The 21,317-nt window shown below is 44.5% G+C and overlaps 1 protein-coding gene across 5 annotated transcripts in view; it reads right to left on the reverse strand.

Moving 5' to 3' along the window:
* NF2 (NF2, moesin-ezrin-radixin like (MERLIN) tumor suppressor) overlaps positions 1-21,317 on the reverse strand; it is a 193,352-nt gene that overhangs the window by 17,796 nt on the left and 154,239 nt on the right. The gene's annotated exons all lie outside the window — the stretch shown is intronic.

Here is a 21,317-nt window from a genome sequence, read left to right on the forward strand (position 1 = left end):
AATTTCCCTGACTCTGACTCCACGGCCCTGCCTCACTACTGAGCATATACATAAAGTGCAGCACAGATTCTTCTCACCTAAACCTCCGACCCCACAGCGCTGGTCACTACTGAGCATGTACATAAAGTGCAGCACAGATTCATCTCACCTAAACCTCCAACCCCACAGCACTGCCTCACTACTGAGCATGTACATAAAGTGCAGCACAGATTCATCTCACCTAAACCTCTGACCCCACAGCACTGGTCACTACTGAGGATGTACATAAAGTGCAGCACAGATTCATCTCACCTAAACCTCCGACTCCACAGCACAGCCTCACTACTGAGCATGTACATAAAGTGCAGCACAGATTCATCTCACCTAAACCTCCGACCCCACAGCACTGGTCACTACTGAGCATGTACATAAAGTGCAGCACAGTTTCATCTCACCTAAACCTCCGAACCCACAGCACTGGTCACTACTGAGCATGTACATAAAGTGCAGCACAGATTCATCTCACCTAAACCTCTAACTCCACAGCACTGGTCACTACTGAGCATGTACATAAAGTGCAGCACAGATTCATCTCACCTAAACCTCCGACCCCACAGCACTGGTCACTACTGAGCATGTACATAAAGTGCAGCACAGATTCATCTCACCTAAACCTCCGACCCCACAGCACTGGTCACTACTGAGCATGTACATAAAGTGCAGCACAGATTCATCTCACCTAAATCTCCAACCCCACAGCACTGCCTCACTACGGAGCATGTACATAAAGTGCAGCACAGATTCATCTCACCTAAACCTCCGACCCCACAGCACTAGTCACTACTGAGCATGTACTTAAAGTGCAGCACAGATTCATCTCACCTAAACCTCCGACCACACAGCACTGGTCACTACTGAGCATGTACATAAAGTGCAGCACAGATTCATCTCGCCTAAACCTCTGACCCCACAGCACTGGTCACTACTTAGCATGTACATAAAGTGCAGCACAGATTCATCTCACCTAAACCTCCGACCCCACAGCACTGGTCACTACTGAGCATGTACATAAAGTGCAGCACAGATTCATCTCACCTAAACCTCCGACCCCACAGCACTGGTCACTACTGAGCATGTACATAAAGTGAAGCACAGATTCATCTCACCTAAACCTCCGACCCCACAGCACTGCCTCACTACTGAGCATGTACATAAAGTGCAGCACAGATACATCCCACCTAAACCTCCGACTCCACAGCACTGGTCACTACTTAGCATGTACATAAAGTGCAGCACAGATTCATCTCACCTAAACCTCCGTCTCCACAGCACTGCCTCACTACTGAGCATGTACATAAAGTGCAGCACAGATTCATCTCACCTAAAAGCTGAGATCAAGAACAGAAGAGACATTTATAGGACATTTAATAACTTTCCAAAATTATGAAAACGTTTACAGTAAATCCCACACTGAACTACTGTACCCAATTTATTATAGATTTTAGGAGTTGGAGTCAGTCCTTTTTATGCCAACTCAGACTCCACCAAAATGAACACTGACTCAAACTACATGGCCCTAGTCACAGCAATGATAAGCAAAACAATTGTAAGCAAATAAAACCTCATCGATGAAATCTGTGTTTTAACTCCTACAACTTGCGTTCTTCAGATTACATAGCAAAAACCTGCTGACATGATCCCTTAAAGAGCCTCACACTTACGCAAGGCTATTTACTATATCAGACCGCTCTTGTAATGTGTGGTCAAACAGCGGGATTAGGAAAGGATTTAGCCTGTGCATATAAATAATAATTGTTTCTAAAACTTGACAACATGTCATTTTGCATCCCCTAAGTTGATACATAAAATATATTAAAACTAAAGATTTCATTAGACAAGCTTTCTATATATAAAACTTCTTGACATTACAGAAATATGTAGTAATTTATGGTTTGTGGCACCAGCATTATCCATCTGTGTGGGATTCAGCACAGTCATCTCCCTCTCGCTACTTTATTTACTGGGATTTGGTTCATGGCATCACATGCCATATCCTACTGCTGGATGTTGAATCTCATGTCATGGATTTCCTGATGGTTGGTCGCTCACTTTATGCACCTTCACTGCAGCTTTTCAACTGGATGTCACAACTTACTTACACTATGACCCATACAGTACATAAATATTTATTGCACACACAGTTTAATTACTGTCTGTTATATATTTTTACTTTCTTTATTCCTTTTTATAACTTTTTTCGGGTGCTATAATTTGCTATTGGTCTATACAGTAGCTGCTATTATAGAAGGTTGGCCTGTATGTATGGAAAGAACATGTTCTGTATCCCCTTGGCCACATTGTGTGTATTCTCAGTGACCCTAATAAAATATACAGTATTTTAGTTCCTAGTCTACTTTTTTCACACGGTTTTCTCTCATATATAAAACCTTTACTTAAGCTAAAGCATTAGACTGGAATTACACATTCAGGATCTGTTGCAGTTTTTGACAGTCTTTCTTTATACTGTAGATAACCGTTGCTTTTGGATTCACTATTGGCTGTAAGTTGGAAACGTACATGTCATTTTTAAAACAAATGCTGGATTCACAATGAGCAGAGTATTTCACCGAATGATTGTCTATAGGACTGCCAGAGCTATCTGTTAAAAAAAAAAAAAAAGAATGGAGCTATGGTGCACATCCAAGACCAATGCTTCATTCAAATGGAACAATACACACTCCTGTTCTAGGGATTATCGGGGTTTTTGCATATGTACACACGATCAGGAAACGGCAGCGCTTTGGACGCAGCACATGTCCACTGTATCCAAAGCGCTACCGGCTATTGAACCCAGGTGAATCCGCATGTGTTCACTGACCCTTGCGGATTCACCGCATCCTATACATTGTACGGGTGAAATTTATCTTGCGGAGACTGAGCATCTCCAAAAGATAAATAGATATGCTACAGTCTGGAAAGACGCACTACATGTCCATCTCCACGGGTGACCTGCAGGCGTCTGTGGATGCATAGTGGGCACGGGATTTCTCAAAATCCCATCCACTATGCTGTAACATCTGGATACTGTGGGTTGGATTGAACGCTGCATAAGTTCGCAGCGTCCAACCTATAGCGCTTAATGATCGTGGGCAGGTGCTGGGATCAGATGAGACCAAAATGTAATTTTTTGGCCACCAAGTTAAATGCTATGTCTGGCGCCAAACCAACGGACCTTTCCTCTTAACTTACAGATTATGCTTAAAGGGGTTGTCCGGGCTTTTCACATAATCTCAGTACATATCTGGGCTGCAGAATTATGACAATAAGTAATTTACTTTCTGTCACTAGTTTGCACGGTTTTCTAGATATTCTGAACAGAACGTCCAAGGGGGGGGTGTTATGGCATTGAAATGAGAACTAGTCGTAACCTCCTACTCTACTCCAAACATGCCCTCTATAGCAACAACCCCACCCTCCATAGCTACAGGCCCTCCCCATCCACATGAAGAAGCCCTCATCACACAGTAACAAATCCTCCCCCTCTAGCAGCCTCACTGCAGAGAGCAGAGAGCTGCTCCTCCCCCAGACACACACTGAACAGTGATCTATGGAAAGTGAACCTAGTGAGGAGGGAAAATCGTCCTGTATTCTGGGCCACTCCATGATTACAATACATAACTCATTATCAGTAATTCCTTCCCTCACTGTCCCAGGCTGCTGGCAGCAGTGAGAACAGACTGTGTGATGGCCAGTGATGGGGGTCTGCAGCTTCTAATCTGCACAGGGGATGGCAGTCACTGATGTAATCTGTTGTGTGACAAAGCCTCTGCTGTGTGAATGAGACCGCTCTGTGTCACTGATGTCTTCACACAGCAGCAGATTTGGTGCAGTGTATGTGTGAGCACTGTGTCTCTAATGACACAAATACTGATGGGAGCAGCCTGTCCAATCATCAGCTGTAACACTGTGAAGTGTTGGGGGGTGTATGTATGTATGTATTGTGCTGCTTTCACAAATATAGGATCACTGCTGTGCTTTTTCCAATGCTGGAATGATGATAAAGATGAGTGCTGGTGCAGTTTACTGCCAGCCAATGAGTGGGCAGTGGGTGGTGCTCGTCACTGGAGCTTGCTGGGAGTTTGGTGGAGCTTCGCACATACACTGCACCAAATCTGCTGCTGTGTGAAGACATCAGTGACACAGAGCTGTCTCATTCACACAGCAGAGGCTTTGTCACACAACAGATTACATCAGTGACTGCCATCCCCAGTGCAGATTAGAAGCTGCAGACCCCCATCACTGGCCATCACACAGTCTGTTCTCACTGCTGCCAGCAGCCTGGGACAGTGAGGGAAGGAATTACTGATAATGAGTTATGTATTGTAATCATGGAGTGGCCCAGAATACAGGACGATTTTCCCTCCTCACTAGTTTCACTTTCCAAAGATCACTGTTCAGCGTGTCTGGGGGAGGAGCAGCTGGGTGGTCTGCTCTCTGCAGTGAGGCTACTGGAGGGGGAGGATTTGTTACTGTGTGATGAGGGCTTCTTCATATGGACGGGGAGGGCCTGTAGCTATGGAGGGTGGGGTTGTTGCTATAGAGGGCATGTTTGGAGTAGAGTAGGAGGTTACGACTAGTTCTCATTTCAATGCCATAACACCCCCCCCTTGGACGTTCTGTTCAGAATATCTAGAAAACCGTGCAAACTAGTGACAGAAAGTAAATTACTTATTGTCATAATTCTGCAGCCCAGATATGTACTGAGATTATGTGAAAAGCCCGGACAACCCCTTTAATACAGAACTTTCCTTATGAAATCTGTAGCAAACACCAGCAGCAGTAACAAGGAAAAGCACCAAAGCTCTGGGAAACAAAACTATGCTTCCAGTAAATAAATAGTTAACAGTGTTTGAACTAATGATCAGAAGTAGGTGGTGAGGAACCTTAGGGATAGTTTTATCTATTTATGTCTAGAGTATTGTGTGGGGTGTAAATAATACATCTGTACATTGTAACAGAATGCAGCACTAAAAGGTGAAAAAAAAATAAAACTAATTGAAATTAATGTCTGTTCATGTGACAAATGCATCAGTGGGGGGCTACTAAAGAATTTCCTGGAGAAGGTGGTCCGATGTCCAAGTCAATTTCCTCTAATAGGACGTAGACAAAGAGGTAATATTAGTAAGGCTTTAGGCTATGTGCACACAGTGCATTTGTTATGTGTTTTCGCTGCGTTTTATGCAAGCTAACCCAAGGACAATCCTGAAGTGTTGTTCACATGATCAGTAAATTTCTTTTAAGTATTTGCAGTGCATTTTTTTCTGCAGCATGTCAATTCTTTGTGCAGATTTTTAGCGTTTTCCACACATTGACTTCAATTGAGTCAGTCAAATCCGCAGTAAAAACACGGGTATGAAAATGTTTGCGGATTTGCTGAGTTTTTGTTTGCGTTTTTGCGAGCTTCCTATGGGGTTTCCCAAGCTGTAATCTGTGTGACAGCGTGGGAAACACCGGCGCGGTGGTTCTTATCGGCAGTTCCGCTACCGCCCATAAGACCATCGGTCAGAGTGCTGCGGGGTCATGCTGTCAGATGTCAGCGTGACCCGCAGTAAAAAGCTTACCACAGGTCAGCAGGCGTGGGCTGATGAGACTACTCCTCACTTCAGCCTATGTGTGCTGTCCACTGATAACAGTGATAGGAGGAGCTGCTGATGGGAGACGTAGTCTCTCATCAGCCGGCGCCTATGCTCACACTGAAAAAAACCCATATAAAATAATTACATACATATTCAAATAGAAATAAAAAAACACACTGTACTCACCTACCATCAAATCCCCGACGCCCTCATCTCCTAGAAAAAATGTTACACAAAAAACAACATATACTCACCTTAATGCCCAATCTCCGATGCCCATGTCGCCTAGAAAAAATAATAAACCACCATATACTCGCCTGTCCGCCGTAGTCCACGTAATCCCAAATGTCCCACAGCGATCTCACTTGTGGAACAGTCACATCGGTCCCCCTGTAAACTAGCCAGTAAAGGCTAAGCAGACAGCTGTAAGCTGATATTAATAGCCTGGGAACCTTTATGGCTATTGGCTCCTTCCCAGAATATTAACATCAGCACTTAGCCATCTGTTTTCCATCTGCTGGTTACGAAAATTACGCAGGAGACCACGCAATTTTTTTTTCTTTAAATTAAAAGTTGCTGTTTGGTTACAGCCTATGTAAGTTCATTCTGTTAACGCTCCTACATAGGCTGGTAACAATGTGTGTGTGTTTGTGTTTACTTACTGGCTTAGTAACGAGGGTGTCGGGTTGACGCCTTTTCATTACTAAGCCGAGAGCTTGGTGTCAATCACAGCTGCTGACACCAAGCCCTAATCCCAGTTACTGCATCAGAGAGAAAAAGGTGTTGTTGAATCAAGAAATTACAACACAAAAACTTTCTTTTTTATATCGTTATTTAGCTCAAAAAGCCTTCATTGCTGTACAAAAAGCCATGCAAAAAACGCATATAAAACCTCGTCAAAAATGCACCAAAACTCGAGGCAAAATGTGCATTTTTGCAGCAGTAATTCTGCTGCCAGGGGGATGCAGAAACCTTGCAGAAATTTCTGCAAGCACATAGCCTAAAGGTATGCTGCAGGACAATGCAGCAAATTATAGAGAGAAAGCAAATAACCATTTAACAGTTTACAGATGAAGTGAATAGATGTTGGTGCACGCTCCAGTGCGATGCCATTTTGCTCTGTTTATTATATTCTGAACATGCCTTTAACAAATGTAAAAATAATTTCAAACACACATATAATTATTGCTCAGACAGATGGTTGGATACTTTTTCAGTGTTCTAATGATGCACGGACCTGGCCGATGCTTACAAGAAAAATGTTCAATTCACCAAGGTTGCCTGACTATCAATGATTAATGCAGCTTGACCAAGCTATAGAATTTACAAGGAGAGGTTATCCTTAGAAATTGACAGCTGGCAGCCCTTCCTACACTGTCCGTTAACCAAGGCCTTTCCTAACCTCAATTAATCTTCACACATGCCAGGCAAAATGAATTGAGAATTCCCTACGACCTTCTCTGGTCAGGTATATTAGAAAGTTCTTGTCTCGTCAGATTTTTATTTTGTAATACGTTTCACATTGTGCAAGTCAAATACATAGCAAGATGGGCAACAGCAGCACTGAATAGAGTACAACAGCACACTAAAGACAAGTGGGTTACGATATGTATACGGTATCCTTGTTGTTATTGGAACATACATATTGTAGATAATGTTTGAAGGCAACTAAAAAACGAAGAAACACATGGAAAGAAGGAGTAAAGAAATGTGTAGAAAACAAACTGTGATAAACCTTCGTACTCCCCTTCACTCTGATGATAACTCTTCATATCCTTTAGGCATTCTCTCTAGCAGCTTCATGAGGTAGTCAGATAGAATGACTGCCAAAGAGCAGGTATGCTTTGTCAAGATTTGTGGAATCTCCGGCCTTCAGAAAGCATTTTCAACAATCATATGTGTTTTTTGCATTGGTACACAGTTCCATACAGTGCAGAACCTTATTCCACAACTGTACTAAGTTATAATATGGAAAGAATCATTCAACTAAGTAGAAAGAAAAGATAGTTCATTACTACTTTTTTTTTTTTTTTTTAAACAGATTTTTTTTTTACTGAAAAACAAACCATGGTTAAATACAGTTTCCAATGCTGACAGCACGTATCAGATACAACATATATATCAAATCCATACAGAATTATTAGGTTATACCTTTTCTATGTAACCAATTTACCCTCCCTCCCATCTCCTTACCAGAGAATCTCGTCTCTATGTCTATACACTCCCATATTCCATCACGTTTGAGCATTAATATGATGTCACCACTAAAAGTTGCTACCGTAGAAAAATTATCTTTAATCATCTGAACAGATGGTAATCCTGGAGAATCTAGCCATGGTCCCCAATTCCCTTCATACTTGCGCATCGCATTACGTTTCATATACACTCCTTTCTCCAACCAGATATTACTGTTTATCCTCCCCTTCAATTCCCTGATATTCGGGGGTCGGGAGTCCAGCCACTGGAATGCTATAAGTTTTCTCGCTTGGAATAAAACTCTGCCAATGCCTATAGTCAGTTGAGACTCCGGGTAAGGCTAGTTTCACACTAGCGTTTATGAGCGCAGCGACGGCCTGCGCACGGCCGCCGCTAAGCCCCGCCCCCTGCCGAGCCCCCGCCGGTAGCTCCGCCCACCAGCGCATGACGCTGCATGCGCCCTGCGTCCCCTATCTTTATCACAGGGGGCGCAGGCCGTGCGCAGTATGCGTTTGGCGGCGCATGCGCCTTTTTGACGGTGCGCCGACGCAACCAAACTGCAGCAGGTTGCGTTTGGCGCAGGTCGGCGCACCGTCAAAAGGACGCATGCGCCGCCAAACGCATACTGCGCACGGCCTGCGCCCCCTGTGATAAAGATAGGGGACGCAGGGCGCATGCAGCGTCATGCGCCGGTGGGCGGAGCTACCGGCGGGGGCGCAGCAGGGGGCGGGGCTTAGCGGCGGCCGTGCGCAGGCCGTCGCTGCGCTCAAACGCTAGTGTGAAACTAGCCTTAGTGCCATCCTCCATTAGCCCCAGCACACATACACGAGGATCTACTGCGAGTTGTATCCCAAATACTCTATCCACCAGAGAAAGAACCCCCCCTCCAATACGGGCCTATCTTTGGACATTCCCAAAACATATGCAATAGATGAGCTTCCCCACACTCACATTTTGCATCTGCTCACACTCCAATCTTATGTAGGAAGCTGGGGGTCCTGTAGACTCTCTGAATCAGGTAGATCTGTGAAAGTCTCTGGGCTTCGCACGGTGACAACCTAGGAACATTAGCCAGAATCTCCTCCCATTGTTCGCTTGTTATAGGGACCACCTCCGACACCCATCATTACTACTTTAAAAGATGAAGGTCACTGTTTTTGGAAAATTGCTACAACCTTAAAGGTATCCTCAAGTGTCGTAAGGAAAACCATCATTCGCTACGATGAAACTAACACTCATGAAGACAACTCCAGAAAAAAAAGACCAATAATTACCTCTGTTGCAGAGGATAAGTTTATCAGCATTATGAGCCTCAGAAACTGTTAATTCATATCAGATAACAGCCCTCATAAATGACGCACAGAAATCAAGTAGCAGACATATTTCCACATCAACCATCCAGAGGAGACTTTTTGCAAAGAATCCTCTACTGGGGGCAGCAAACAAAAGACTTGTTTGGGACAAGTAGCACAAAGAATAAGGGTCCCGTTTCAATTAGCGACGCACTATCGATCCCGACAACGATGTGACCTGGTAGGGATCGCTGGTGCGTCGCAAAATAATCGCTAGTAAGCTGCCAAACAGGCAGATCTCTTCAGTGACGCAGCAACGATCCAGCGATCAAACACAGCGATGTGCACTGGCCAGCGAGACGCCTGCGATGAAAAAATGGCCCAGGACATTCCTGCACGATCAGCGATATCCAGCAGGGGGGGCGGTCGCCGCTATGTGTCACATGTAGCGAGATCGCAGGCGAGATCCTTAAGACATTAGGATCAGTGAAAATCTGCACTGTAGTCTGACGAGTCAAAATTTGAAATTCTTTCAACCAACTGCCATATGTCTTTGTGAGACGTAGAAAAGGTGAGTGGATGAACTCTACATGGGGGATGCCCACTGGCATGGAGGGGGAGGTATGATGGTGTTTAAGTGCTCTGCTGTTGACACTATTAGTGATTTATTCAAAGTACACAATTTTATTTATACAGAGCCAACATATTCCGCAACGCTTTACAATTCAGCGGTGCCATATACAGTCAAATTCAACACAAGGTACGGCAGTGTAGACAGATACAGTAGGAGTGAGGACCCTGCTCGCAAGCTTACAACCTGCAAGGAAATTGGGGGGGGACACAATAGGGGAAAAGTGCTTGTTATATAAGATCCAATAATTATAATAAGTAGGGGGTCTTCATATAAAGCTACATGATCCAGTCATCAGCCAGTATGTATAAGTGCAGTTATCACATGTGTGGAGGGTGTGAAGACAGATGTATGGGAGGGAGCAACTCATCACTCCCACTCAAGTACGGGTAGTACGGTAGTACTGAGCTGACTTAGCCAGCTCAGCTACGAAAGGTCATTACAGACATGGAAAAAGCTGAAAGATAATATTCAGAAAAACACAGCCTCCGGACTGATATGGTGTATTTCAGAGAAGGATATGCACAGCACTTGTGCTAAGCGCTGATTTGCTGAAGAACCAAGCCCCGCACACATCTCTGGTACCACGAGTCAGAGGTATAGTGTATTAGTTAGCGCCTAGACAGGCAAGTGTTTGTTGATTTTTTTTTTGGTTGCTTTATTGTTTGCTGAAATTTGACTGAAAATAAAAGCCCCATGTTTCCTTTATATGGACTGTTTCCGTCTATGTCACAGTCATGTCTCCCTACAATGCCCCCAGTATGTTATAATATATACACATTGTCTCTTCAGAAAGGAAGAAGACTAGAACTCTAGTGCCATCTATAGGAAGTAGCAATCCTAAAAGTCAATACCAACCCTCTAATGAGCCTTGCCACATGACTTTGGATAATAAACAAAATCTCAATTTGCAGACACTGTGTTATGGGTACTGCCCCACATCAGTGCAAAGTGTATACACATGCACTATAATATATATATATATATATATATATATATACATACACACACACACACTAGATGGAGGCCCGATGCTATCACATCGGGAGGGTAGTAATGTCATGATGGGGGCAGGCTTTGCAGCATTGAGAATCTCTGCCCCATGTGCCCACCCACCTATCCACTCTCTCTTTCCTCATGTGCTGACTTTTCCCATCTGTGCTCTCTTATTTGATTTGCCTACACCATGTGCTATCCCCCTTGTCTGCGGTCTCTCTCCTTCCTGTGCTGTGTTCACCCTCATGTCCTGTCCCATTTAAGATGTCTCCCCCCTGTGCTCTGTCTCTCTCACCCCTGTGTCTGACCGTGTACAGAACATACCACAGCTCCTGGGCAGGGGAGGAAACAAAAGACAATACTGACATTGCAGCAGGAGATCGCAGAGGATACATTTTGTGAGGTAAAATACTGTTTAAAAACAGTTAAATATTTTACCTCACAAAATGAACCCTCTGTGATCCCCTGCTGTAATGTCAGTATTGTCTTTTGCTTCCTCCCCTGCCCAGGAGATGTGGTATGCTTCGTACACGGTCAGACACAGACAATTTTTAAAATGAACGTTCGTTCGTGGGAAAACCCCTTTAATGTGACCGGCTTCCACTGCCTGTAGACAAGTCGTGCATCTGCCTCCGGGATCAGCTGAATGATTCATTGCGCCTGCGCGGAATTCGCGCAGGCGTAGTCCGATGGTGTTCCACTGGTGGTAGCGCGCAAGAGGCTGCATGAGTGTGTGAGTATGAGTGTGTGTGACTGAGAGTGTGAATGTGAGTGTGACTGAGTTGTGTGAATGTGAGTGCATGAGTGTGAGTGTGAATGCGAGTGTGAATGAGTGTGTAAGTGCATGAGAGTGTATGAGTGTGAGAGTCTGAGTGTGAGAGTGTGTGTGTATGTGTTGTGTACGGCATATAGTGTGTGTGTGTGTATATATGTTCCGATGGTGGTATCGCGCAATAGGTTGGTACCAGCAGCAGTTTCCATATTGAGACACCCATCACTTGGGTGTTCCAATATGGCGGTCGGTGAACTTCCTCCACTCGGAACTCTGGGATATGGTGACATCTGGACAGAACAGGAAATGAAAACATTACAAGGCAATTATATAAATATATATACATATATATATATATATATATATATACACACAATGCTCAAAAAAAATAAAGGGAACACTTAAACAACAGAATATAACTCCAAGTAAATCATTCTTCTGTGAAATCAAACTGTCCACTTAGGAAGCAACACTGATTGACAATCAATTTCACATGCTGTTGTTCAAATGGAATAGACAACAAATGGAAATTGTTGGCAAGTGTCAATACACCCTCAATAAAGGAGTGGTTCTGCAGGTGGGGACCACAGACCACATCTCAGTAGCAATGCTTTCTGGCTGATGTTCTGGTTACTTTTGAATGTTGGTTGTGCTGTCACACTCGTGGTAGCATGGGACGGACTCTACAACCCACACAAGTGGCTCAGGTAGTGCAGCTCATCCAGGATGGCACATCAATGCGAGCTGAGGCAAGAAGGTTTGCTGTGTCTGTCAGCGTAGTGTCCAGAGGCTGGAGGCGCTACCAGGAGACAGGCCAGTACATCAGAAGATGTGGAGGGGGCCGTAGGAGGGCAACAACCCAGCAGCAGGACCGCTACCTCAGCCTTTGTGCAAGGAGGAACAGGAGGAGCACTGCCAGAGCCCTGTAAAATGACCTCCAGCAGGCCACAAATGTGCATGTGGCTGCACAAGCGGTTAGAAACCGACTCCATGAAGATGGTCTGAGTGACCGATGTCCACAGATGGGGGTTGTGCTTACAGCCCAACACCGTGCGGCCCTCCAAAGAAATTCCACCCCAAACCATTACTGACACATGACAAGTATGCAATTTGTAAACTTGTGGTCACGTGCAGACTAAATTCTCCTCCGCTTCTCTAAATAGATCATTGAGAGAAGGAGATGAGAAACTAATCCATATGTGACCGCAAGCCAGTGACGACCACTCAAACTGGCAAGTGGAGCCAAATCCTAACAATGTGTATATTACACACCGATCGTATTTGGCAAGCTGCACTACTTCAAAACGTGTGCCCATTTAAAGTTGCACCCTCACCCCATTACATATCTTTTTTATAATACCAACATAATAAAATAGCAATTGCTCTAAATATATTATACACAGTGGGCTAATCCTGCTATAGTCCTACAGCTGTAGGATTTAGCCCTCAATGGTCGCTTAGTCCCCAAGACAAGTTCTCCGTCGCTTATTTTATTGAACATTTCATGGATTACAGCAGGTTACATTAGGATCCAATCACAGGGATACCCTTGATCTTTCCAATCAAAGCATCACAAGAAGTGGGGAGCCAATTATATCACACATTGCCTGCATTACAGATGTATTATAAGCAAGCTGAAGATAAATATTTAAGTGGCCAAACACAGACATGATACATATTTTAGACAATTCTGAGCTCAGTGCCGGGGCCCATGTGACAGAAATGTATTAAGAATTCTGAGTGGTTATCGCAGGCAGCTGGAGCACATACTAGAACTCAGGGTTTCCGCTCTGGTGCGCATCGCAATGTGAGCAGGAGAGGGGAGGGGGATTCCCTTGGGGCGCCTCCGGCAGCCCCCATTCTCTCTGTCGGCCAGCTCAGCTCTTGCATCCAATTAAGAGTGATGCAGGGCGGCTGGCTTCCCCTGGAATATGGAACACCTCTTGTGTGAGAGAAGGGGGGCGGCGTGATGAGACAGAACTGTGGCACAGAGGAAAGCCCTGTGTATAATGGGAGGAGAGCTCCCTGATAAATACTGCAGCTCTCAATACCTATTCCAGAGCAATGTTTAACCTATAGAACACCAGAATATGGGGATGTATATAGGATCATTTCAGAGGACAAATTTATAGATATAGAAAAATCTACTCAGGGGTTCGGCTCCCACAGAAAAACATATGAACAGCGGAAAGTGCTTTTATGTAAGTCTACTTAAAGGGGTTGTCCAGGGGTTTAAAAAAAATGTCCTACAGGCAGGAAGTGTGTTACACGCATGGCAAAAAAACAACTCATTCACATGGTAATTTCCTTGCTGCACCAGTGGATCCAGTCAAGACTTTTGCCTGTACTGTTGAGGTGCCAATCACGCGCATATCACTGTATGCTTCTGTTAATATGAGTCAACAGTGTGATGCAGCAGCAAAAAAGGCAAATGCAATTCTGGGATGTATTAACAGAAGCATTCAGTCTAGATCACGTGAAGTCATTATTTCCCTCTACTCCTCTTTGGTCAGACCTCACCTGGAATATTGTGTCCAGTTTTGGGTGCCACATTTTAAAAAAGACATCAACAAACTGAAGCAAGCTCAGAAAAGAGCAACCAGAATGGTGACCGGTCTGCAAACCCTGTCTTATGAGGAAAGGTTGCAAGATTTGGGAATGTTTAGCTTGCAGAAGAGAAGTCTGAGAGGAGACTTAATAGCTGTCTACAAATATCTAAAGGGCTGTCACATTGTAGAAGGATCATCTTTATTCTCATTTGCACAAGGAAAGACTAGAAGCAATGGGATGAAACTGAATGGGAGGAGACACAGATTAGATATTAGAAAAAACTTTTTGACAGTTAGAGTGATCAATGAGTGGAACAGGCTGCCACGAGAAGTGGTGAGTTCTCCTTCAATAGAAGTCTTCAAACAGAGGCTGGACAAGCATGTGTCTGGGATGATTTAGCGAATCCCGCTTTTAGCAGGGGGTTGGACCAGATGGTCCAGGAGGTCCCTTCCAACTCTACGATTCTATGATTCTATATGACTGCTGCAACCAAAGAAAGACCTCAGTGTTAACAGGCCAACCATGACCAACACTGTTGGTACAGGACCATTGAGAACCATTGTAGTGGCAGCACTATTAACAGGTGAGAATTCAAGGTTTTCCTGTTTGATCCCCTACATACTTTAGTTATACTCCAGAAAAAAACCTTCTGGAACTCTTAAAGGGGTTGATCAATGAAGATAGGTGACAAGTTATCTGAAGGATAGTTATATTTATCCACAAAATAACTTGTAGGTAGAACAGAGCAGATGCCCGACCATTAATTCCTATGGAGCTGCAGAGAGATGTGCTCGGCTTTTTCTGGCAGTTCCATAGAGCATTGAATGACGGTCGGTCATGCTCAGTATCGCTCCATTCTAGCAGAGATGAAAGTTCCCCATTCTGCCGATTGGTGTAGGTCCCCATCACCTATTCTATGGAAGGAGGATAAGATATTTTTGCTTGGCAACCTCTTTAAAGATGCTGTCCACTACTTTTTCATTGATGACCTATCCTTAGGAAAGATTAGCAATGTCTGAACGGTCAAGGTGTGACATCAGGCACTCCCGCTGACCAACTTTTATGGGTGGTAGCCGCAAGCCAGATGTACTCACTTGCGGAGCTGACCGTTTTCTTATAGTGGCCGCCGCAGGATACTACACATCCGCCTCCTATTGATTTGAATAGTAGGCCGATGTGTAGTACCAAACCTCAGCCACTACCAGAAGACAATCAGCTCCGCAAGCGAGCATTGTCAGCCGGCGGCCCCTGCCACCGATAAAAGCTGATAAATGGGAGTGCCAGGTCCCAGAACCTGGCCAATCAGACATTTATGATCTATCTCAAGGATAGGTCATCAATCAAAATCAGTGGATAACCTCTTTAAGTAGTCTTCTTATCCTTCTCAGAGCAACCTCTTCCATATTGTTGTTGAAGAAACCCTTTAGAAAGAAAACTATTTCACCATAATACAAGGCTACTGTTTTATGGTTTTGCTCCATGAGAGCGGGTAATCTGTGAGGAGTTTTCAGGATGTGGTTCATTAAGATGTGTTTAAGTAATACCTAAATAATTTGTGCAAATTTACATAAATGTAAATCACCATTTATGTGCATTGTAATATTACTGCATCTTCATATGAGCTTGTATATTCTAAAAGGTCACCAATTTATTTAAAGGGCCACTCCAGCGTGTTTTTTTTTTTTTTTTATTACAGTGCTGGAATGGAGCTTCGCATCTAATGTCCCTCTTTGACCCTAGTCTTAATCTTACCAGCCGCTGTCTTCACCTATCAGTGTCGCTCCAGTCAATCTTCAGCAGGTTGTGACCTTTCGGTTCGCTCCAGTACTATAGCGAGCTTTATGTCTGTTTTCTTTGTATGTCAATGAGAGCCTCGTTCTGCCTCTCAAAGGCTTACACTGAGAGATTGTAACCTTCACTTCTGATTTCTGGCCAGTCAGAAGTTGCGGTCACAAGATGGTGTCGGTGGATCGGAGCAGTGACAATAAAAGGTGAAGACGGCTGTGGTTAAGTATAAAACTAGGGTCAGGGACCTTAGATTAGTAGCACCGCTCCAACGCTAAAACAAACCAAAAAAACTAAAAACTGCTTGAGTGGTGGTTTCATGACATTTAGTATGGGATTAGTATCATTTAAAAAAAAAAGAATAAAAAAAACACACCACATGGAAAATACCAGTTCTATAACCAACTAAAGAACGGAGCAACCCATACAATAGCCAAAAGGAAAACAAAATAAAGGCAACCTGAGCAATCCTGCTGCACCCAAAAAGACCAGATTATTTACAATTCCTTGCAGTGGCAATCAGTGGACATATTCTGTCACAAACTAGTAGAGCATCTTGGCATCTTACGTCATTCCTACTTCTTGGCAGAACAGTAAAGAAGAGCATTGGAGCTTGAGCACAGATGTCCTTGTCAGAGAACATATTGCTCTGTGTTGGAGAAATGCAGGTTAACAGCGGTGGGTTTTCTGGGGACTGTTAGGTAGAGCCTGTCATATTGCTTGTTTTCAAGGCTGTACGTTGACTAGTATAACAGGTTTCCACGGAAAATGTGTTAGCAGTTGGTTGAAGTTATCTTCCATTGACTATGTATGTATGTATGTGTATACAATTTATGACATTATCTATTTAACTTATTACTATGCAATATGGATCACTTTTATAATCTAGTTTTCCTGCCATTTCCGTTTATATTTGTTTGCATTAAGTGCTCATTTCTATACATCTCCTAAGGATGGGAAAACTACAATCCTGTGTCCATCTGCAAAGAAGAACACCACCAGAAAGAAGCACGAACTGAACTCAACATTTCACACTTTCACCTCTTATATTCAGGGCTCCGCATGGTTACACCCCCTTTGAAAAGTAAGATTTTAATCGACATCTCACTGAATACAAAAACATTTCCAAAATTTTGACAAGACTGAATTTCAAAGGACATGGAATGAACATGTTGTCGACATATTGTAACATCTGTCTTTTTTCATTCTTCAATAACAGCCTCTTTTGGAGCCTGAATGGTGGATAGAGAGTGATGCTCAACTTGTCTCTTCAGAATTCCCGGTAGATGTTTGATTGGCCACTTGATCACTTTCACCCTGTTCCTCTTCGGAAATGCAAAAAATGTGTGTTTTGGATCATTTTCAATGCTGGAAAACTGCACATCTACCTAGGACATGGAGTGATGGTAATATCTTCCCTTTAATATATAGAGAAGTACATCTGTGAATTCATCATACCATCAATGAAATGTAGCTCCCCGACATCAGCAGGAGTCATGCAACCCAACATAAGAACACTGACACCACTATATTTCACTATAAGCACCATGCATTGAGAAAAAATGCATGTCTACTAAGGGCATGGAGTGATGTAGCATTCTTTCAATAGAGAGCAGTATTTCTATGAATTCATGATATCATCAGTGAAATTCAGCACCAAAACACCAGTAGCACTGATGCAGCCCCACACAAGGACACTGCAATCACCATGTTTCACTCTAGGCACCATGCACTTTCCTAAATTCATTTTTTATAAATGCATAGTGCATAAAGTAAGACATGGTGGTGCTACATTTTATTGATGGTATCATGAATTCACCATCACTCCGTGCCGTGTCTCCAACATGACAATATTCCAAAACACATCTGTCGCATTTCTGAAAAAAAAAAACTGGATGAAAGTGATTCTGAAAAGACAAGTTGAGCATCATTCTCTATCCAGCATCCAGACCCTAAAAGAGGTCATTCTTGAAGAATGGAAAAAGATAGATGTTGCAATATGTTGCCAACTTGTTCAATCCAGGCTGAAAAGACTTGGCGATGTCCTTAAAAATCATGGAGGTCATACCAAATACTAGATTTAGTAAATTCTCGTGTGGGGTGTTTTGCAGTGAAAGTTACAGCATTTTTCGGACTCTAAGACACATTTTTTTCCCCAAAATATGGGGGGTGCGTCTTAACTAGTCTGAATGTAGCTTACTGGGGGGGTGGAAAGGGATCACAGGAGGTAGGGTAACTTCCTCAGGAAGCTGGCAGCGGCAGAAGTGGTGCGATGCTGTGGGCCCGGCGTCAGTGGTGAGGCAGAGCGGAGTGCATTGTTTTCCTGGCAGCCATTTTCTGAAGACGTTGGGCCGCTGAAGGCGGCGCATGCGAAGACTGAGATCTCGGCCAGGCCGAGATTTCAATCTGCGCAAGCGCCACCTCCGGTGGCCATTTCCCTGGAGCCCACAGCTTCATAAAGATGGCTGCCAGAGGCGGCGCTTGTGCCAGGCCAAGATCCAAGTCTGTGCATGCACCGCCTCCGGCAGCCATCTTTCTAAAGCTGTGGGAAAGCAATGTACTCTGCTCTGCCTCATCGCCGACACTTGGTCCACAGCATCGCACCTCTGGGTCACCCACTTCTGCCACCCAGGACCCACAGAATCGCACAGCTGTGGAACCCACTGCTCCCACCCAGGGACCGCAGCATTGCCCCCCTTCTGCCACCACCGCCACCGGCTACCTGAGGAAGGGATCATGCCTCCTGTAAGGGGCACATCTAAATATTATTTGGAACAGGTCCTAACTTGTATTATCAGAGGAGAAATGCAGCAATACAGCCGGTACCTCCTATAGCCTGAGCTGCTGAAGCTGCTCCACTTAGTGGAGACAGAGGCTGCGGAGGGAGAGAGCAGGATGGTGGATGAAGAGCGGGGCTGCTGAGGGAGAATGCAGGACGGCGGGTGGAGAACTGGGCATCAGAGGGAGAGAGCGGGACGCCAAATGGAGAGCAGAACTGCAGGGGGAGAGAGTGGGATGCCAGTAAGTTACTATGCCCAGGCAACGCCGGGCTCTTCAGCTAGTCCATTATAAGCTTGATAACTAGTGTTGAGCGATACCGTTCGATACCCAAAAATATCGTATCGGATGATATCGCCCGATACGAAAAAAATATCGGGTATCGCCGATTCCGATACCGGAAGTCCCATTCAAGTCAATGGGACTTCCGGTATCGGAATTAAAAAAGGCCTTTATTTCCTTGTTGGCTAATTCTACATAATTGAAAACAAATAAGAATCATGTAGAATGTATTGTGGGAGGTGGAGGAGACATTAAAAGCATAGTGGTTTATTCAAATCACATGGCATAGCATTAATTCCAATTTTTTTTTTCAAGACGTTCGGAGTTAAAAAGATATTGACTATGTTAACTTTTTTATATTTAGTCAGATATGTATGTTTCACAACTTCCATGCTCTTCACCTTCTTTTGTACTTCTCCCACACTTTCTCCTTCATGATCCGCAGCAGTAGCATTTTTTTCATCAACTTTTTCTTCACCTTATTCATCTTCTTCTTCTTCACCTTCTTCCCATTAATTTTTTTTTTCCATTCTTCATATTCTTCTTATTCAGCTATTATTAATTTTCATATGCTATTTCTTCATCTTCTTCCTATTCTTCTTTTTCTTCATTTTCTTATGGTGACAGGCATTCCTGTAGTACTTATCTATAAAAGTTATAAGATTACACCTTACGTTCTGCCTGTCACAAAAGATTTACAACAGGATTTGTCCGCGTTCAGTTTGGCCTGCAGCAGCAGGCATTTTCCAGGGGCACCACGAGGAGGAACGGACTCACCCCCATTTACTGCTTAGTCTTCTTCTGCTTATAATTTTGATTTCTTCTATGCTGATTTTTTGTCTTATGCTTAATGTTCTTCTGCTTTCTGTTCTTTTGCTTTTGCTTCTTCTGCTTCTTGTTCTTCTGTCTTTTGTTCTGTATCTTGGTGGTTGTCTTCATGTTCTTTGTCCTCCTTATCTTATTATTTAGGGTCATATTTCTGGTCTTCTTTGGTGTGGTCTTCAGGGTCGTCATCATCAGGGTCATCGTCATGGAGATCAATAAGGATTACCAAAGACAATTTCAAAAAGCTTGATCTTGGAAATGTAGCAGAAGGTACAAGAAGGCTGAGAAACTGGCGAGAACAAGCAGACAGTGCTGGCACCCGGATGGGTAGCAGAAGGAACAAGAGCCAATGGCACTACCGAGGACCAACTGACGGTGCTGGACAACGGTTACTAAGCAGAAGGTACCTGTGCTAAAAAGCACTACCAAGGACCAGCTGACGGTGCTGGACCTCGGATACCGAGATGGAGGCACCTAGGCCAAAGGCTGTGGCGAGAACCAGCAGACAGTGCTGGCACCCGGATGGGTAGCAGAAGGAACAAGAGCCAATGGCACTACCGAGGACCAACTGACGGTGCTGGACCACGGTTACTAAGCAGAAGGTACCTGTGCTAAAAAGCACTACCAAGGACCAGCTGACGGTGCTGGACCTCGGATACCGAGATGGAGGCACCTAGGCCAAAGGCTCTGGCGAGAACCAGCAGACAGTGCTGGAACCCGGGTGGGTAGCAGAAGGTACCCATTGAAAGCAAAGTAGCCAGGCCGCAAGCCGGCCGCAGTTACCGAAGCCCACAGTCCTACAGGGGGTCCATGTCCCATTGGCACTATGGATTCAGCCTTCAGTGCCAGTTCCCGCAGCCCACATAGGAGTCACCTAAACTGCAGGCACCGTAGAGTCGGCTAACCCGGCCGCAAGACGACAGGACAACGGATTGGTGGCATAGTGACCTTGACACTACCCAGAAACAGCAGGCGTGCTGGAACCAGGCTGGGCAACAGGGAGTCCCCGTGCCAAAGACACTGCCGAGCACCAACTGGCGTTGTTGGAGCCCAGGGACAATCATGGCGTAGGCCGAGGCCTACTTGGTGGTAGTTTTAGATTGTTTGTAGGCTACAACAGACTGTCAACGTGCTCCAATTAGGCATCTGTCTCCACTCTGTTTCCAGGATTTCACGTGACCAACAACACCGCCAGTTTATGCGCACAGCAGCCGTCTGCCCAATCCACACGTGTTGCTGTGTTACTGGGATTCTGTAATGTCAGCAGATCCCCTGATGTGTGTCTGCCACTGTCCCCTGCTCTGTCCACATTCCCACCGCTTGCAGTGGGAAGGTGGACAGCGCAGGAGACAGTGGCGGACACATATTGGGGGATCTGCTGATGTTACAGAACCCCAGTAACACAGGAACACGTGTGGAATGCGTGGACGGCTACTGTGAGCAGGAACTGGCGGTGTTGGAGGTCAGGGGAAATACTAGAGACAGAGTGGAGACAGAGGCCAAATCAGAGAATGTTTAAATCTGAAGTAGTTACAATTTGGAGGCAGCAGCAGTTTGCCCTCCACACAGCAGGGGATCAGCTGACGTTACTGAAC

Source organism: Dendrobates tinctorius, unplaced genomic scaffold (genome assembly GCF_039654945.1).
Source record: "Dendrobates tinctorius isolate UK_male_01 unplaced genomic scaffold, ASM3965494v1 ptg000206l, whole genome shotgun sequence".
Taxonomy (NCBI): domain Eukaryota; kingdom Metazoa; phylum Chordata; class Amphibia; order Anura; family Dendrobatidae; genus Dendrobates; species Dendrobates tinctorius.